Source organism: Pteronotus mesoamericanus, unplaced genomic scaffold, assembly GCF_021234165.1.
Source record: "Pteronotus mesoamericanus isolate MK-2021 breed Mesoamerican mustached bat unplaced genomic scaffold, CSHL_Meso_final contig_78, whole genome shotgun sequence".
Taxonomy (NCBI): domain Eukaryota; kingdom Metazoa; phylum Chordata; class Mammalia; order Chiroptera; family Mormoopidae; genus Pteronotus; species Pteronotus mesoamericanus.
Genome location: NW_026555258.1, coordinates 23,841,320 through 23,860,208, shown reverse-complemented (window position 1 = coordinate 23,860,208; position 18,889 = coordinate 23,841,320). Strand labels below are relative to the sequence as shown.

General features: G+C 39.0%; 1 pseudogene; it reads right to left on the bottom strand.

Annotated features, from left to right (window-relative positions):
* Window positions 1-17,585, bottom strand: part of LOC129079120 (WD repeat domain phosphoinositide-interacting protein 3-like) — a 49,666-nt pseudogene extending 32,081 nt beyond the window's left edge.
* Window positions 17,586-18,889: the final 1,304 nt, after the last annotated feature.

Below are 18,889 nucleotides of genomic sequence, written 5' to 3'. Positions count from 1 at the left end.
GCTCTTGACCTCATGCTGCTGGCATCCTCACAGCATCTCTGGTTCTCTTCCTTCTAACGTCTTAGCTTTTCAACTTTCTTTTCATTCTTTAAGCTATCCTGCCCTATGTCCAACATATGCTTTGAACCAGAAAAATTGAATTTCTATTGATTATAATCTGAATAGCCTTTAGCTATCATTGTTTTATTTTCACATTACACTTTTATTTTTACCATTATTTACATTACTATAATTTTTGAATGACTCAATAAAATTGGTTATTTCTCATTTTATTACTCCATGAGCAACTAATTTGTTCTTATCAAGAAACTAAATAAACTTATGCCAACATAGATATAAATAATTTAAAAATAAGCCTACTAATGTAATTCATACATTCCTGTGACATCTAGACCTTTCTCTTATATTTTGTTAACTTTATATTTTCACAAAAATTGGAATCCTTCCTCATCTGTGATTGTTAATGATATTCTATGTGGTCTGGCTAGAAATCATAATTAAAGCCATACAAGATGGCATTCAGTATGTAGAAAACAATGTCCTCAGTAACTATCAATTGGAGTGAGGATTTTCCATTATTTTTATATCAAATCCATAAAAAATAGCTATAGAACTATGCAACATCACAAAGATTATAAATTCGTGATGAAAAATGTCCAAAAAAACCAAGCAAGAAAAGTGGGTAACCCAGATTTTGTCGTTCCTAGTGTTGTGTTTTATCCATGTTCCTCTTCAAATTTCTATCCTGATTTTATCAGGTGGCATTAAAATATTGTTTAGAATAATTTTACACTTGGGAATTTAATAAATATAATAAGCAAGCAACATTCAAGTCATTTTTTGTCTCTGCTAACAATTGCTTGTTCTCAAAATCTTGGCCACTACACTTGATAAAAGGTTCCTACCACTATGTAGTATGTCTATTGACTCAAAAAAATAAATTGAATCTATTGCTTTTCCTTAATTCCACTTCTAGGAGGAGGTAGTTCTGTTGAGAGAGCATTAAGTTCTCTTTAACTAGATGATAGTGTCAGAGGGTTGAGCTTTGGGGTTAAAGCAGGGAAAGCATTTGGCCTCTTGATTGAGTCACAGCAGTTTCTACTTCAGTTGTACAGGCATGTGGTGGTTGCATTAAGTCATGGTCCACAAGAGAATAGGTTTCTCCTGCATCCACCCCCTCACCCCATTAAGATAAATGCTAGAAAGAAGAACAAAGCCTATTAGAAAGGAGAAAACAGTCTCAGCCCAACGGGGCCACAGAGTTCTACACTCTGGTCTACTTCACTACAACTTAGGCTGCACATTGGGGCTTGAGGAAACAGCCACAGGAAATAACAAAGTATTCCTTCACTTGGCCCTATTATCTGTTCATATAGTGCTCTCTTCCTAATTTTGGTAGTAGGCAGCCATTAAAGCCTGGGTGTCTATCATCTCTCTGTAGCATCCTAAGACAAATAATTTATATTTGATGTATTTTGGTAGAACAGGTGAGAATATCCATTAAACTAAACAAAATGTGGAGATGCAGAGTACCAAAATAAAAACAAAGTTTTATTGGATTTTTATATAACCCTTGGAGCTAGGCCATGGTCAGTGCTGGCCTGGATCCAAAGTGGGCCTTCTGAACAAGAACTGTATAGGAAAAAACTGCTTTTCCTATTGCAGTATTTGATCATCCTTCTCCGATTCAGTGACATATTGGCATCACCACACTCCCCATCCCCCCACAACCCACTACTAATTTGATAGTACCTGCTTTAAACATTTTCAGGGCATAAAAGTAAATTTGAACATCAAGTTTAACCATTAGCTCGTTAGAGATATTTGCTTGAGGATTTTCCCTTGTACTTTTAATTTGTGAGCGCTCAACATTTTATAATATTTAGTTTTATATTTTTGTGTACTGCTGGGATCACTCCTACATGTGCAGCATCAATATAGTGGAGAGAGAGAGATCATATGTAGGGAACTAGGGAAAAGGTAAAGGCATTATCTCTACTCCCCCCCAAAAAGATTTGTGAACTATTGCTTTTAATAGATAAGGAAACAAAAGATGATAAAGAGTCCTGGAACCGTGCTTTATCTTAGAGCGGTTGTAATTTCAAGACACTGATACTTGGATTTTGAGTCAGAAAATTTCCTCTGATGCTAAATAAATCCATCCTTGACAAAGAGGGACAAACCTTCTTATACCAATCTTTGTTATACTATTTGGGGCAGGCTACCTGCTGAAACAAATAATTTCAACATCTCTGTGGCTTAGTAAAATGGAATTTTATATTTCACTCACAGGAAGTCTAACAGGATGGAGGGGAAGCAGGGGATGTTTTGCTCCACACTTCCTCAGAAGCCTGGACTCCTCCTCTTGTGTAGCCAGTCCACTGTCCCTAAGCCGTTGGCACACTCAGTTGGACGTTGTCTTTGACTAGCAGATAAGCAAAGAGAGACAAGCGTATGTGGAGGACCACAGTGAAAATTTTTATGAGCCAGGTCTGGATGTGGTACACACCACCTATCTCAAGGGTCAGACTTCAGTAGCTGAAGAGGAGGCTAGGAAATACTGTCTAATTATGAGCCCAGGAGGGGGAAAATAGGTTTTCATGGAAACATACTCTATACCACCTTCCTGCTCATTGTGGCTCAGGTGTTCACATTCATTTCCAAGATCATGAAAAATTCACTTCAAAATTGCCACCCCTATATAGAGGATTTTGACTTTCAGATTGATGTATATCTATACCAGGAGATCTTTGTGTCTTTTCCCCACTCTGTCTCAGCCAAGTTCTTAGGGTTCTGTTTATGACTAAACCTCAGTAACGCTGTAGATTTGAGTGCAGGGGTTAGCGGGGGAAGGTGGACCCAGATTCCAGAGTATGCATTCCAGCACATCTGGAGTTCATCAGTGAAGATAAAGAGAAATGGGAATTGCTAGTATATAAAAGCTGTACCATTTCCTTGCACTGAGGAAAAATTAAATGCATTTATCAAAAATTCTATTGCTGAAGGAAACAGCACAGTGCCTCTATTATCAGAATTGCTAATAGGTAAACAGATAACTTCAACCAGACGGTAAGAAAACTGGCAACAGAAAACCATTCTTTGCATTTTATAAGAAAAGTACCAGTAAGGTAGTCCACTTATAAAAGGTTTTGAACTAGAAGTTAAAACATGAGCGGTAATAAACAGTAAAGTAAGGGAGATGTTCAAACTCAGCATACATTAGTTTATACACAGTCAAGGAGAAATGGATCAAATTATGAAGCACATCGAAGTGCTAAAATCTCAACTGGCCTTTTAAAAAGGATATTGAGAAACACCAAAGTAAAAATAAATGGATTTCTCTAGTTGGTATAGTCAGATTTCATTCTATAGATAATAAATTAAAGATGCAAGCTGTATTTCTGCTGCAATTGGAATAGAGAATGTAAGAGAATTTAAGGAAAAACACTGTTTAGGAGAGGAGTAAATACAAATGTTTGCGCTGGGCCTAAAAGGTACAGCTTTCGAAAGCAGAAGGAATTTCATCTCCGGTTCTTTTTTTTTTTACCTTTATTTCTTTTTTTTAGTTGCCTTTCAAGTACAGTTGTCTCCACTTTCGCCCCACCGCTCTCTCACCCCACTGTCCCCCACCCTCCACCCTCAGTCCTACTCCCCTTTGCTTTGTCCACAGGCCCTTTATACATGTTCCTTGATGACTCTCCCCCATCCCCTCTGGTTACTGACAGTTTGTTCTTTATTTCAATGTCTCTGGTTATATTTTGCTTCTTTGTTTTGTTGATTAGGTTCCAATTATAGGTGAGATCATACGGTATTTTCTTTCACCCCCTGGCTTATTTCACTTAACATAACACTCTCCAGTTCCATCCATGCTGTCGCGAAGGGTAGTAGCTCTTTCTTTCTTTCTGCTGCATAGTATTCCATTGTGTAAATGTACCATAGTTTTTTGACCCACTCATTTATTGAAGGGCACTTAGGTTGCTTCCAGCACTTGGCAATTGAAAATTGTGCTACTATGAACTTTGGGGTGCATCTTCACTTTTTAAACCTCCAGTTCACAAGTCTATTTTTCAGCAGACAAATGGCAATTCAGGAAGAAATCTTCCCTGGGAGGGAAAATCCAAGGCCTAAGGTGTTCAGGAGTTGGGGGCTGATACTGCAGCTGTTAGTAACATAAATCTCAGTAAATGGCTAAGGCATATATGATGGTTCTTTTGGGGATGGAAAACCTTAGAGAGAAAGCAAGAATTTGGGAGAGTACAATATGCAAGTCCATAAGCTATACTAGTCCTTGTTATAAATCTGAAATCCTCAGCTTGCAAAGCAGTGGAAATTTGAACCCTAATCAGAGACAACACCCACTTAAACTAAGAACTATGGTCTAAAAGAAAAATATGAATTAAGATCAATAGAAGAAATATGACCTGGCATACATTAAGAAGATAAGAAATTTTCATGAACATCTCCTAAGTCATCCATGCAGGGCAGTATTATTTTCCTCTCTTCTATTTAATTGTGTCCCTGGATATAAGCAGCAGAGAGTCACAATTATCTCTGAGTGAGAGTTCTGATAACCAGAACTTATAAGGGCTAAATTCATAGGCACTGGACTCAGAAAATTGACAGATGTTCTGGAAAATTGAAATAAACCAAGAAAGTTTTCTCTCTTAAACTCTTACTTTTCCTTGTTAGTTCTTCTATCCGTTGTTACAAGGTCTTTGAAGTTATGTATTATTTTAATAGAGTAAAGGTCTATCTTATAACATTTGTTCACAGGAATATGCTTAGATTTTAGGGGCTGCCAGTATCACCTGGGTCCTGAGTATCTGTGGATGAAGTGAGGGGCCAGTGCTGTGACGCTCCTATGTGTCTTGGGGTCCTTCTGGAACTTTACAAGAATGCAGGAGGGTTTTCTAGCTGGAAGAAGTGCTTGTGGCGGTGCTACAAAGCTCTCCTCCATCCGTGGAGGGACACCGGCCTTAACCTGGACCCTAATGATGAAGAAGCCACCGTTTCTCTACCAAGACACTTAGGTGAGCTCTTGTTTGATTGAGGCTAAGTAAAATAAGAAGAAAATGCAGGAGAGAAAGTGTTTTTAGATATAATCTAAGACTGTAATTCATCTGTAAAAAGGAAGACAAGCTTTCATGTCAGCTATTAAATCTCTGTGTAGTAAAAAGAGTTTATATAACATGAAGGGTTAATACTGTTAAAATGAACAAGTTCAGTGGCAAATGTAGGGCATTTTAAATTGGTGCCCTTGTGTGTTTTAGGTTCTGCTGTTAGCAGGCACATCTTGTATAAATTTATCTAGTGAATAGGAAGGAAAAGGGAAATAGAAACTTGGATAATTTATCTTAATATATAGTATACCCTTGGGATCACTCAATTACTTCCTGCACTGACCCATTTTAGAGGCTTTTGGGGACAATATAAAAAGGGATTTTCATGATGGCCTAAGGGAATGATCTGCCAGTACAACTGGTCCCTGTGAGACTATAAGCTCTGAGGAAATCAAAATTAGGAAATTTTAATTATGCCGACACACTTTAGTTATAAAAATGTGGGTTAAATAATATTTATGGACATACACACTTGAAGAATGGAAATACTCTGTTGAAAATTTCTTTCTCAGCAAGACGAGAAATTGAAGGAATGAGAAAATATTTCTTACACCCACAGGAATATAAATGAAGATACTAGCCAGATGGAAAATGGCTTTTTGAAAGATAAATTTGTGCATGCTTTGTTTCTTGTCAATGTTGACTAAGAGACCTTTTCCGTATTTATCAATAATTATTACAACAAAATAAGACTTTCTAAGAATGAAGAATGCCTAACTACATATCTTCTAAATGTAAGAGGTTAAACATTTCATTTTGTCAAGAATGGCTGTGATAGGAACTTATATTTGTTCATTTAAATTATATATTTGTATTAAAATTTGATTTACCTCTCTTACTTGTAAGTAATCTCATCAATCTTGTTTTCATTAAATCATTACAATTTATTCTGTGATAAAATCTCTTTTTAGACCGAGACAGTTTTGGTTTTCTACAATATTTTTTTAAGTCGGTTCTTTCTCACTGATTCGGTCCCAGCACGATATGATGTCTAATTTATACAGTTGCTTCCCGGGATGCTGCATGAACTCTCACCTGTTTTGCCCTTATTGCTGCATTCCCATTGTCTGGCATAAATTAGGGGCTCAGACTTCCAAACCACATGACTATATATGACTTGTTAAAAATCAGAAATCTGGCCCCATGAAGTTGTAGGAAGTATTTTCTGATAATCCACCAATCTGTTTCCTCTCCTAAGTGGGTTGGTGATGTTTCCAAATGGACAATGAAGTTAAGCTCATAAGATGAATACAAAAAACAATCAAAACTAGGGGAAAGCTGCCCTCTGGACCCATTGTCACGGGTTCCCTAAGAATGTGTTAGGACCAGGGATACACGCTGGGACACAGTGTTAGGGTCACAGGCTTCTGTATCTTTGTAGGTTTCCCCAAAGCTGAAGGAATAAGAAGGCCAAGTTTCCCTACCCTGAGGGTGCCTGGGTTGGTGGCTCAGGCATTGGTCGTCAGGGGAATATAGACACTATCGTCTCCAGTCATTACAGTAAATAATTTCTAGATGGCTTATGTTTATCTCTATCATGTATCTAACCTTGGGTTTGCCTTCCCCCCACTCCCCGCCATCCCCATGACGGAAAGGTCTTTTGCCTTACCATTTATGTTGGAGGTCATTTAGGCTTACAGTAGGAATCATCCAAAAAGATCCATCCTGACTCACCAAACTTTAGAGTATGTGGCAAAAACCTTACAGTAATAGTAGGCAAAGCCACCTAAAATATCACCTGTATCAAGGAAAGTTTCCTGAACCACTCATTGAGAATTAGCCAGGTCTTACCTTGAAGCATGCTGCCAACCTTGTTTCTTCATATCGTATTTATTTTATTCCATATACTCTTATATCCTACTTACTATATATACAAGACACTGTTCTAAGAGCTTAATAAACACATTTAATTCTAAAACTTTTAATGTGCTATTACTCCCAACTTGAAGATGGCAGAATTGAAATTCAGAGAGAACAGGTAATTTTTCAAGGTCACAGATCTAATAATCATCAGATCATGTGACTCCACCTGTGCTCCTAACCACTGAGCTCTGCTCCCTCATACATGTCTTGCTGTTCTAGTTGCAGTATCTACACTCATGTTTTTTTCCTTGAATTTCCTGATTTTTTTTCCAAAGAAAATTAAGTGGTATATCCCTCCTCACTTCTCAGAAATTCTGGGTTTCTCTAAAATACAGAAAACTTTTCTATTGGTCATGTTGATTTTTCACTTAATGAATAATAATTGAAGTAATAACAATCAAAGTATATTGAGACTTACGCTACCCTTGGCCTAATATTCTAATATCTAAGAATATATTACCATATTCTTTTATATTAAAAGGTATACACCATCCAAAGGGTTCTGGACCCAGTTCCACCATAGCGGGGAGAGTTCCCCCCACATCAACAAGCAATTCTCAGGCACCAGCTGAGCATCCCGCCATCCAACTCAGTTCTGACACTATCCCGATTAGTGTGGATCCTTCCCCATGTTCTGACACTCCAGGGGTCAGGGACTGGCCTTATTCATTTCTCTATATCCAGGACCTCGTCATTATCCGATACCTAAAATGTGTTTAATAAATGTTTGATGGAAGAACAAATGGAAACCAATGAGCCATAATTATGAACAAATAAACCTTTACCAAAGGCAATTCAGTGGTAGAAAATTGTCACACTATACAAAGCTATGTGGGGAGTAGCAACTCCAAGCCTCAGGTTAACTTTCCTGATGTTTAACATTGACTACTGTTTTGAAGGTATGATTTAAGCAGCTGTCATATCAGACTTTCAATTTATTCAAGCCTCATTTATTAGGCGTGATAAAACTCAAGATTTAAGACCCTGGCTAAATAACCAAGTGTGCCTTCAATTTCAATCTCTGTTACCTACAAATATTTGAATCGGTATTTAATGTTTATTTTGAGCTATCAGTGCTATTCCTGGGCCTTCGCAACTCAATTAGAAATACATTTCATTTCCTTCCAGCATACCCAAAGGAGAGGCATGGACTCCCATCAGAGGAGAGGTATTTCAGGTCAAAGAGTCTGTAACTGGAATTAACATGAATGTATATTCATTCCTATATGACTTTATCCCCCAATAAACATTTACCATCCACTGCCTCTGACCTCCCACCACTGCATGCCACAATGAGGCCAAATTATTGCATTAGCCTTTTTATATTTTCCTCTGCTGTTTGATTCTCCACTTCTTGATATCACATGCTATCCAAATTAGCTTTGTAATAATAAAGAATTTAATTATAACCCTGGTCTCTACCTAGAGAGCTTTGCTTTGTTTTCAATTATATTCTAGGTTAATTGTTGAACTTTAATGTGCTGTCCAATCACCTGGAGAGCTTATTAAATTAGAGATTCTGGCTCTGACTGGTGTGACTCAGTTTTCAGGGTGTCATTCCACAAAGCAAAGGGTCGCTGGTTCAATTCCCAGTCAGGGCACATGCGTGGGTTGCAGTTTCAGTCCCCAGTTGGGGTGCGTACGAGAGGCAGCCAAGTGATGTTTCTCTCACTCCCTCCCTCCCTTCCCCTCTCTCTAAAAAAAAACAAACAAATAAAATCTTTTTTAAAATTACAGATTCTGATTCAGTAGGCCAGTGTTGGGGTCTGAGACTATGCATTCTAACATGCTCCCAGATAATGATGATGAGGTCCTAGGGACTGTGTGTTTAGTAGTTAGGTTCTGAGTATTTTCAGTTCATCATAAGGTTCTGGGTATTTTCAATTCATCAGTTATTCAAACTTCTCCTGTGAATTTCTTGATTTTTAAACCTTATTATGGCCATTCATTTATCCCTTAGGCTCATGCTTAAGAACTGTTCTCAGGTGTAGACCTTGGGCCATCTAGTCAACTACAGCTTGTATTGTTTGTTTCAGCTCCATAGTGAGCACCTGGAGTTTCCACATCTACCAGCCTTATAAGACCACCTGTAATTACAATCCCTAAAAACAGGAGGTAGACTTTCAGTCACGGTGAATGCAGAGACAAATCAGTTAGTTTGAGTCCCAGATTCTCTGTGCTTCCTTTGATGCATAATTTTTACAAACATTCTGTGAATCCTTGAAAAAATGTGCATTATGCTTTCAAACTCACTAACTTTACTATTCAAATCATTTATGCATCTCTCACTTGAATTGTATTTCTACAAAAATGTATGTTTTGCTTTCAACCATTTAGATATTCAAATTTTTATGTCTATCACTTTAATTGTTTTCAGTCATGTTTTTATTTTAACACTGCTCATTTAGTATTTTTTTATATTTTGTTATTTAAATTTTTAAAATGAGCCACATGGCACTATGTTCATCTTTTTTATGGGTATTGGAATTATTATATTCTGATAGATTGTATGAAGGAGTAATCTCCCTAAAAGGTGAAGATATTATCAGAATCAGCTTTCCTTTGAACAGGCAGTTCCTAAGATAAGAGATGAGGAAGATAACAGGAAATGATGAATTATTAAGGCAGAGCTTAAGTAAGATGCATAACTCCTATTGGGTATCTCTCTAAGTCTTGGTCTATTGAATCTAAACTTCTAATATAAATATACTTTGATATTTTTGTGCAATCTAACAATTTACATGTTATTTGCTGTGTTCCCACTTATTGTTACTGAAGTTTCACTTTTAATAAGTCCTCATTTAAAAAAAGAAAAAACTTTAGATTGGTTTTAGATATACAGTGGGGAATTAATAATGAGGACGTAGGAAAGTAATAGAGGCTTGAAGCTTTGCAGAAGGGAATACAGATTTGGCAGACTTCAAGGTCAGAGACTTTAGCTATGACTACAGATTTCAACAGCAGGTGCAAGAACAAAGAACCTGCCAAGCAGAGTAACTCTCCCTGTGCCTTGGTAAGTGACGAACACATACAAGGAGGCTGGTGAAGACTCATAGGACATCCTTTAACTATTATTTAACCCTCACACCTCAGCCTTGGTATACAGGCTAACCAAGAATTTAAGTCTCCCCACCCCCATACCAATACATGTAGAAAAAGGCAGAGGGAAAAAGGAAGAATTGATCCAACTTATGGCCATGAATAAGTATCTCAGAAAGGCTGACTCAACTTGAAAGAGACTGTTTTAAATGGGAAGAAATGAAGCTACAGTGGACAAATTATTTTCTTTCATGACCATGCAAGAATCGAAGCTCAAGAGCTGCATGAGAGCAGTTACACAAATACAATTTTCTTCATTTTCACGTCTGAGACAGTATATATACAGAAACTCAGTGCATCTACTTTGATCCCAGTTAACATTAAAAACATTGCCTTCATTTTAGTGTGTGACTCACCAGAAAGTTCAATGTTGCAAAATACTATTGCCTTTTAGTCCTCAAATTAAACTCTGAGCAGCATGTAACATGTTTGATAACTTTTTCCTCTGAGAGAAACACCCCCCTCTCTGGGCTTTGATGACAGCACATTCCTCTGGTTGATCCTCATCTGTTTGCTTTGCTGAGTAATCCTGGAGCTCAAATCTGCATCTACTTCTCTTATCCTTCACCCCCTAAAGAGGTCAGGTCCTCAGCACCAGGTATCCATTTCAGTCACCTGGGGAGCTTTAGCAACTACTGATACCTGGGTTCAACGGCCAAGTATTTTGATTTAGTTGGTTTTGGACAGTCTGGTCAAGTAGATTAAAATTTCTGTCAGGTGATTCCAATGTGAAACCAATAATGAGAAGCACTTTTCTAGATTGTTTCTCCTATTGGTAAATATTGCTTTTTATATTTCTGCTCCAGAATTCTTTCCTGAAACAGGATTCATCTATTCAACTGCCAGAATTCTGGTGACAGTATGGCAGAATAGTTTATATGGGTCCAACTCTCCTACCAATAACAATTATAAACTCTGGACAAATATCTGTCTCTTTCTGTTTCTGCATTGTGTAAGTGAGGACAGAAACTGGAGCTGATACTATACTTTCAAGAATGGAATCACTGGCTGGGGCCAACTTTTAACTGGCATTTCTCGTAGCACACCCCAGTTTGCTCTGCGACAGGAGGTAGAATTTAAGAAGTCTGAGGTTAGAGTTCAGGGCTGGTAGAAATTGGTGAGAATAGGAAAATGCATGAAAAGATGATACCACAGAAGGGGCAGCCTCCAAATCTGCATGTGAACACTTTTAGAAGGAAGCTCAAAGGAAGGAAGGAAGAAAAGGAAAAAGAAAAAAAAGAGTTGGAAGGCTAAAATAAAGAATAGGAATTTCAGTACCTGCCTGGTAGATTTCCCCAAACTGGGAAACACAGTTTGGAGTACAAGTCCTACCTAACGAGAGAACTTAAATCTAGGGCTTGTCACTGATATGCCCAGAAAGGCCACATCTTACATTAGACAGAACCACTCTCCCAGGACTAAAGACTATGCCCTAGAGCTGCAAAAAAAACCCCTGAATGTCAGCTATTCTAATAAAACTAAAAACAAAGCCTCCACAGCATCAAGTTGTGTGCACCAGCAATTTAATTGCTTGTTGTAGCTAAATTGACATTTCTTAGAGGAAGGTAACAGAATCCAAAGTCTCTGTAAAATATCATTCAATGTATAGTCAAAATTACTGGACATGTGATGAGGCAGGAAATTGTGTCCTCTACTCAAAATAAAAGTCAGTCAATAAAAGCAGACAGATGTACCAGATATTGGAATTAGCAGACAAGAAGTCTAAAATAACTATAATAAACACATCAAAGATTTACTAGGAAAAAAATGGATATGATGAGTAAAGATATAAGAAATTTAAAAAAATATATGAAAACTAAAAATGAGCCAAATGGATATCCTGGAACTGAAAAATATAACAACTGAAATTACAGGAACCATAAACGACCCCGAATAGCCTCAGCAATTTTGAGAAAGAAAAACAAAGTAGGAGGGATCACAATACCGGACATCAAACTCTACTACAAAGCCACTATACTCAAAACAATCTGGTACTGGCACAAGAACAGACCCATAGACCAGTGGAACAGAATAGAAAGCCCAGAAATAAGCCCAGGTCTCTATGGGCATCTAATATTTGACAAAGGGGCAGAAGCATAAAATGGAGCAATAATGGCCTCTTCAACAAATGGTGTTGGGAAAGCTGGATGGCTACATGCAAAAAATTGAAATTGGATCATCAGCTGACACCATACACAAAAATAAACTCAAGATGGATAAAAGACTTAAATATAAGTCGCAACACCATCAAAGTCCTAGAGAACATCGGCAGGAAACTCTCAGATATCCCACGCTGCAATTTTTTCACTGATATGTCTCCTAAAGCAAGGGACATAAAGGAAAGAATAAACAAGTGGGACCTCATAAAAATAAGAAGCTTCTGCACGGCAAAAGAAAACATCAGCAAAATGAAAAGGGAGCCAACCCTATGGGAAAATATATTCGCTAATGATACATCAGACAGAGGTTTGATCTCCAAGATATATAAAGAACTCACTTGACTCCACTCCAAGAAGACAAACGATCCAATCAAAAAACGGGCAAAGGACCTGGGCAGACACTTTTCCAAGGAGGAGATACAGAGGGCCCAGAGACATTTGAAAGGATTCTTGGCATCACTAGCCATCAGAGAAATGCAGATCAAAACCACCATGAGGTACCACCTCACACCGGTCAGAATGGCCATCATAAACAGATCAACAAACAACCGGTGCTGGTGAGGCTGTGGAGAAAAGGGAACCCTAGTCCACTGTTGGTGGGAATGCAGACGAGGCCATTTCCCACCATTGTGGGAAGCAGTGTGGAATTTCCTCAGAAAGCTGAAAATGGAACTGCCTTTTGATCCAGTGATTCCCCTGCTGGGACTATACCCTAAGAATCCCAAAACGCTGATTCAAAAGAACCTATGCACCCCAATGTTCATAGCAGCACAATTTACAATAGCCAAGTATTGGAAGCAACCTAAATGCCCATCAGTAGATGATTGGATCAAAAAATTATGGTACATATACACAATGGAATACTATGCAGCAGAAAGAAAAAAAGAAGTACTAAACTTCGCAACAGCATGGATGGAACTGGGGAGCATTATGCTAAGCGAAATAAGCCAGGGGGCGAAAGACAAATACCATATGATCTCACCTATAAGTGGAACCTAACCAACAATGCAAAGATGCAAGGAAAATAAGACCAGCAACACTGAAAGGAAAAGAAATCAACAGAGACAAGAGGGAAGGAGGGAGGTGGGGCGGGGACAAGGAAGAGAAAGGGAAAGTCAAGGAACATATAGCAAGGACTCATGGACAAACCCAAAGGGGAAGAGCTGAGGGAGGGAAGTAGGAAGGGGGCAAGGGAAAGTGGTGGGGGGTTGGCAGAGACAAATGTATTTGAAAAAATAAATTAAAATAAAATTTAAAAAAAAGAAATTACAATAAGAAGGGTTTTCACAAGAAAGGTATCAGTGAAATGGAAGATAGGTCAATAGAAGTTTCCAAACTCAAATACAGATTTTAAAAATAAAAACAAAAATTAATCAACAGGGTCTCAATGTCTTGTGGAACAATACCAAGAAGTCTAACATATTTTGGTAATGGGAGTCCCAGGAAAAAAAGAGATAATGAAGAACAGATACTGAAGAGATAATGGTTGAACATTTCCCTAACATGATGCAAAACATCAATAGATCTAAGAAATTCAGCAAATATATCCAAGTAGGATACACTCAACAGCCAACTTATCATTTCAGTTTGATTTACTCATAGATCTTTAGACCAACAAGTTCGAAAACGATCTGGCAATATTCTGATACTTCCCACCCTTCAAACCTGCCTGATCTTTTCACAATATTTCTCATTTTAGTAAATGTGCCTCACTTCTGTATTGCTTTCCTATGACCACTAGAATGAATTACCACAAATTTGGTGGCTTAAGACAACACAAATTAATTTTCTTACAGTTTTCTTACAGTCCAAAGTGGATCTCACTAGACCCCAGTCAATGTGTCAGGCGTCTGCACTTCCTCCAGAGGCTCTCAGAGACAAATTGTTCCCTTGCCTTTTCCGCCATCTAGGAGCTGCCTTTTTACTCTTTGGCTTGTGACCCCTATCCCTGCTCTTCAGACCCAGTGTCTAGCATCCTCACCCTCTGACGCTGCCTCCTCCTGCTTAGATCACGGCTTCTCCTGCTTCTCTTCTGTGTCAAATCGCCCTCTGATAAGGGCACAAGTGATTCCATTTAGGGCCCACTCAGTTAAGACAGGGTAATCCTCCCCATCTCAGCATCCTTAACCTGATCATATCTGCAAAGCCAATTTTGCCAGATAAGGTACCATTCCCAGGTTCCAAGGATTGCCACCTGCACGTGTGGGTGGCCACTATTCAGCCAAGCACGTCATTTTTTATTGCTCCCCTCTCTCCCCAACTTTTAGTTTTCACAAACAATTCTTTTTGGTTCTAACTGAAAAATACATCTTGACTCCATCCACTTTATCTATACTGCCAGGCTTCTAATTCAAGATACCACTAATTATCATCCAAAGAATATCCCCTCTAGCTGAAATACACTTCCCTCAGATCTCTGTACTATTATGTCCTTTTTAGTCTGTAGCTCAAATTACTTCACTTTTTAAAAAATATTTTTTAGTTTAATCATCACCAGAGGATATGTTTTATTGATTTCAGAGAGAGAAAGGAAGGTGGGGGCAGGGAGCAGAGGAAGAGAGAGAGAACATCAACTGGTTGTCTTCCATACGTGCACAGCTAGAGATCGAATCTGTAACCTAGGTATGCACCCTGACTGGGGACTGAACCCACAGCCTTTTGGTGTACAGGACAACACTCCAACCATCTGAACCATGGGGCCACAGTATCAAATAACCTCACTATTTAAGAAGGCTTTAATAACAATATCTAAGGAACTCCATTTTACTCTTTTATCTCCTTTGAAGCACTTAACTCATTTTAAAATCAGCATATTGATTTGTTTCTTCTATCAGTTAGGTTCCATCAGGAAAATAGAAATCCTTTCTGACTCCTAACAGAAGGGACTGGTTACACTAGTAGTAGAGAGCAGGAAGAGCAAGGAGGAGGAGAGGTCCTAACGAAATAAAGCAAAAGAGGGAACGCTGCCAGGAGACCGATTCCTGCAGAAAGCAGAGACCTCCCCTAGGGCCAGAGAACACAAGAGAAGTGTTGTTACCAAGATTCAAGAGCACGTTCATGCTCAGGGATGTTGTACAGAAAGGGCTGGAACCGCTCACAGGAATAGCCTAGAAACAGAGAGAGAGGATGAAAAAGAGCATCATGCTTCCTCATTTTTTATTTCTGTATAGAACACACATACAGGTTTCCTACACGCCAATGAAGTGCATGTGGGCCGTATCTTGTGAGTGAACAGGGCACCATTTAAATGTGGTCTGCCAACCTTAGCGAGTGAACATTGTTCTAAAGCTCTTAATTCCCAACAATCAGCATATTTGGATGACTTTTTAAAAGCATCAGATGTTCTCTGTTTTTCACTGTCTGTATCTTATCTGTAACAATTGATTCTGCTGTTCTTAACACTGCTCCAGATTTACATTTTCTGAGAACTTGTGAAAACAAATGTGGAAGTTTAAGCAGCGTGAATACACTGGGGTGAATTTATCTTGTTTCCCAATAAACAAAAATTACTGATGGCGAAACCATGTTGTAATAACTGCAGGAAGGGATCAGAATGAATCCCTCCCACCACCAGAAGCTGTGCTCATTACAGCAGGAGCCCTATGTATGGTCTCCATTGGGACCTCGACCTTTATAGGAAGATACTACATGATTAGCATTATCAGAGCAATGGGAGCTGAAGAGAAGCCGCCTTGTCAGGTCCACCTCCTGCACAAAGGAAGCAACGAGCACACGCAGAGCATAGGGACTTGTAAAATCAGCATTATTGAAATATCTAACATATGCTAAGAATTCTAAAAATATATGTATTTATTTAATTGAAAGAACGTGGGATTAAGGTGCAGAACACCTCTAAGATCCCAACTCTGCCTTTTTAAAATTATGTAATTCTGGCAAATATGCTTAACCTCTCAATTTTGGTTTTCTAGGGTGTAAAATAAAAGAAGAATAATCTCATAGAAAATATTGTGAGGATGACTCAAATAAACATAGGGAAAGTTGTTTGTAAAGTTGCTATATAAATATTTCTGTTAAAAAGTATAAACTGCTAACTAAATATTTCTGTTTTTATAATGATTAGTATAAATGTATTAAGCATTTGGCTGTGAAAACAAAATGGCAGTTGTTAGAAATTAAGATGGGATTTTTGAAGATGTTTGCAAAACCGTGGCAATGTCTGAATCCTCTTCTTCAAATCTCAGCTCATCCCTGAAAATTCTACAGGGAGCTAGACATGGGCAAAAAGCCAGTGGGAAGCAAATATTACTTTCTTATTACTTGTGTGAGCACCTAATTACTGTCAATGCAAAATGTTGGCAAAGCCAAGTCGAGGTCTGCAGTTCTTCGCTTCCATTTGGTCAGTTTCAAAATTGGAATATTACTACCTGCTGACCAGCCACAGGATACAAGGGCCTGACACATGGACCAGGGCACTTGGTGAGAAATGACAGACATCCTCCCAAACATACTGCAGAAGAGGAGGAGTGAAAAAGAGTTAGTGCTGAGTCACGATACGTATAACAGATTATTCCTGCCCCTTAGCAAATGTGGACAAATATATGGCCCAGAATTGGACGAATAAGATTAGCAATTTCTTCTTCATGGGAATATAAGGGAGCTAGGATACAAGTGGAGAGAAAGAAACTGAAATCTCCCCTGTCTATTACAGTCGGCAACCCTAAATGGCCCTTCCTGAGAGCCAGCCTGACTCTGATTGGCTGTTACACCTACTGGGCCCTTTGGATAAATTCACAGGGAATAATTCCCACACTGATGCACCTCAAAGAGGAAACGAGGTCAGCCAGTGTGACCCTTAGCATTTCAGGGCCTCTCAACTACAAATCTATTCTTCCTTGCCTGTTCTGTGAAATGGAGCCAGGCTCTTCAATTATTTCTTCTTTGCTACATGGGACAATGTCAAGCTTTGTCAATAGAGAGTTCTGGAGGGACGATCAGTGGAGGAGGAAGGAGATCTTTTCCTGATTCTAGTGTGCTCTACTCCATAGGCTCTTGAGTGTGCACAGCTGCCTCAGCACCTGGTTTCTGTGGAGCCCACTTCTTCAGTCCTTGCTCCTGCAGCACGCATGGCATCTGCAGCGCCCAGTTCCTGCGTTGCTGTGGTTTCTCCAGCGACAGGACTCTGTGGCCCAGCTGTCTTCTCCGACACCTTGCTCCTGTGGCACACAGTGGCCAAGAGCACCTGTTGTGACCAACAGCTTTCTCCAGCATTCTGGGACACAAGATGCTTCCCCGGGAACAGTTTTCCCAGCACTAATAGAGGAAAAATTTCCAGCAACTTGTGCTGGGGCAGCACCACAGCTACTTTTCCGCCATCGGTGACCATGACTTCTTCCACAAGGTCTGGATCTCAGCCACTGTGGTGAGGGATGCCGGGGCTGGGATGCTCTGCTCTATCATACCCTCAGAGGTCGTGGATACTCCTTATATCTGCCACTCCTACATCCTGTAGAGTCCTCTTTCATTCTTACTGGCTAATCTCTTCTTACTCCAATCCCCTGTTAATATGCTTTCTATTAAACTTACTAAAATCACTGTGTGGTATCTGTCTCCTGGTTGGACCCTGACTTACACGGCCTGGCTGGGTAGGCAAGGGGCTACTCTAGAGAGAAGGGAATGAGTATTTACTAAGTGTCTACCTTAGGCCTTGTGCTGGGTGTTTCATCCTCATTACCTCATTTTATTTTCATAGCAGCTCTTTCTTGTGGGACACTGTTACTGGCATCGTTTTCCCACCGAGGACACTGAGGTTCAGAAAAATAAGTGACCTGCCAAGATCTCTCAGATATTAAGTCACAGGGTTTTGGAACTAACCTCTTATTTATATGGGTTAAAGCCCATGGAGCACATGCAGCAAAAAATTTTCCAAAATTCCCTGGAAACACTCTTCAGTTTACTTCCCTAGTTAGCACTAGATAATATCCTAGATACTTATTTATGGAATAATGCCCTTTCTAGTTCTCATTGAGGTAGAAATTACATTCTTCAGTGCCAAGGTGAAATTGGTCTTTATTAGAGTTTAAGCTCTCTTTTCCACTAACCTTTACCACCCCCTCTTGGCGTGTCTCTAAGGACCCATTAAGGACACATGAATTGGGCTATCAATAGCTAACCTTCAGAGCTACCACTACTCTGCTTCCTTTCTTGACCGATCTTCTTTTAACTCCAATTGATTTTTCAAAATTTTCAGTTTCTGCTTGATTCCCTGTTTCCTTGCACTCCTGTCTTCCTTTATAACATCACAAACTACTTTATATGCTTTGGCCCAGTGGGGTGATTTCTCAGATAAAATAACTTGTTTTCTTTCTCCAGTTCTAAAATCATCAGAGGAACCTAGTAGCAGGAAAGGGAATTGTGCAAAGTATTTTGAGGATCATAAATTACTCATTGGAAGGAAAATGATGGATATGTTTTTCTATTCTCTGCATGTATTATGTGTTTTCTCAAGACCAGTTCAAATATTTTCTCCTTTAATCTTCCCCTGAACATTCCAGACATAGCTGGGTGGTCCCTAATTGATAAATTCTTCACATATCCTTTCTCACCTACTCGTATGGGACCTTTACGGAACACACCATCAGTAAATGCTTGCGAAATGAGTATTAAAACTTGGTCTCCATTTATCTGAAT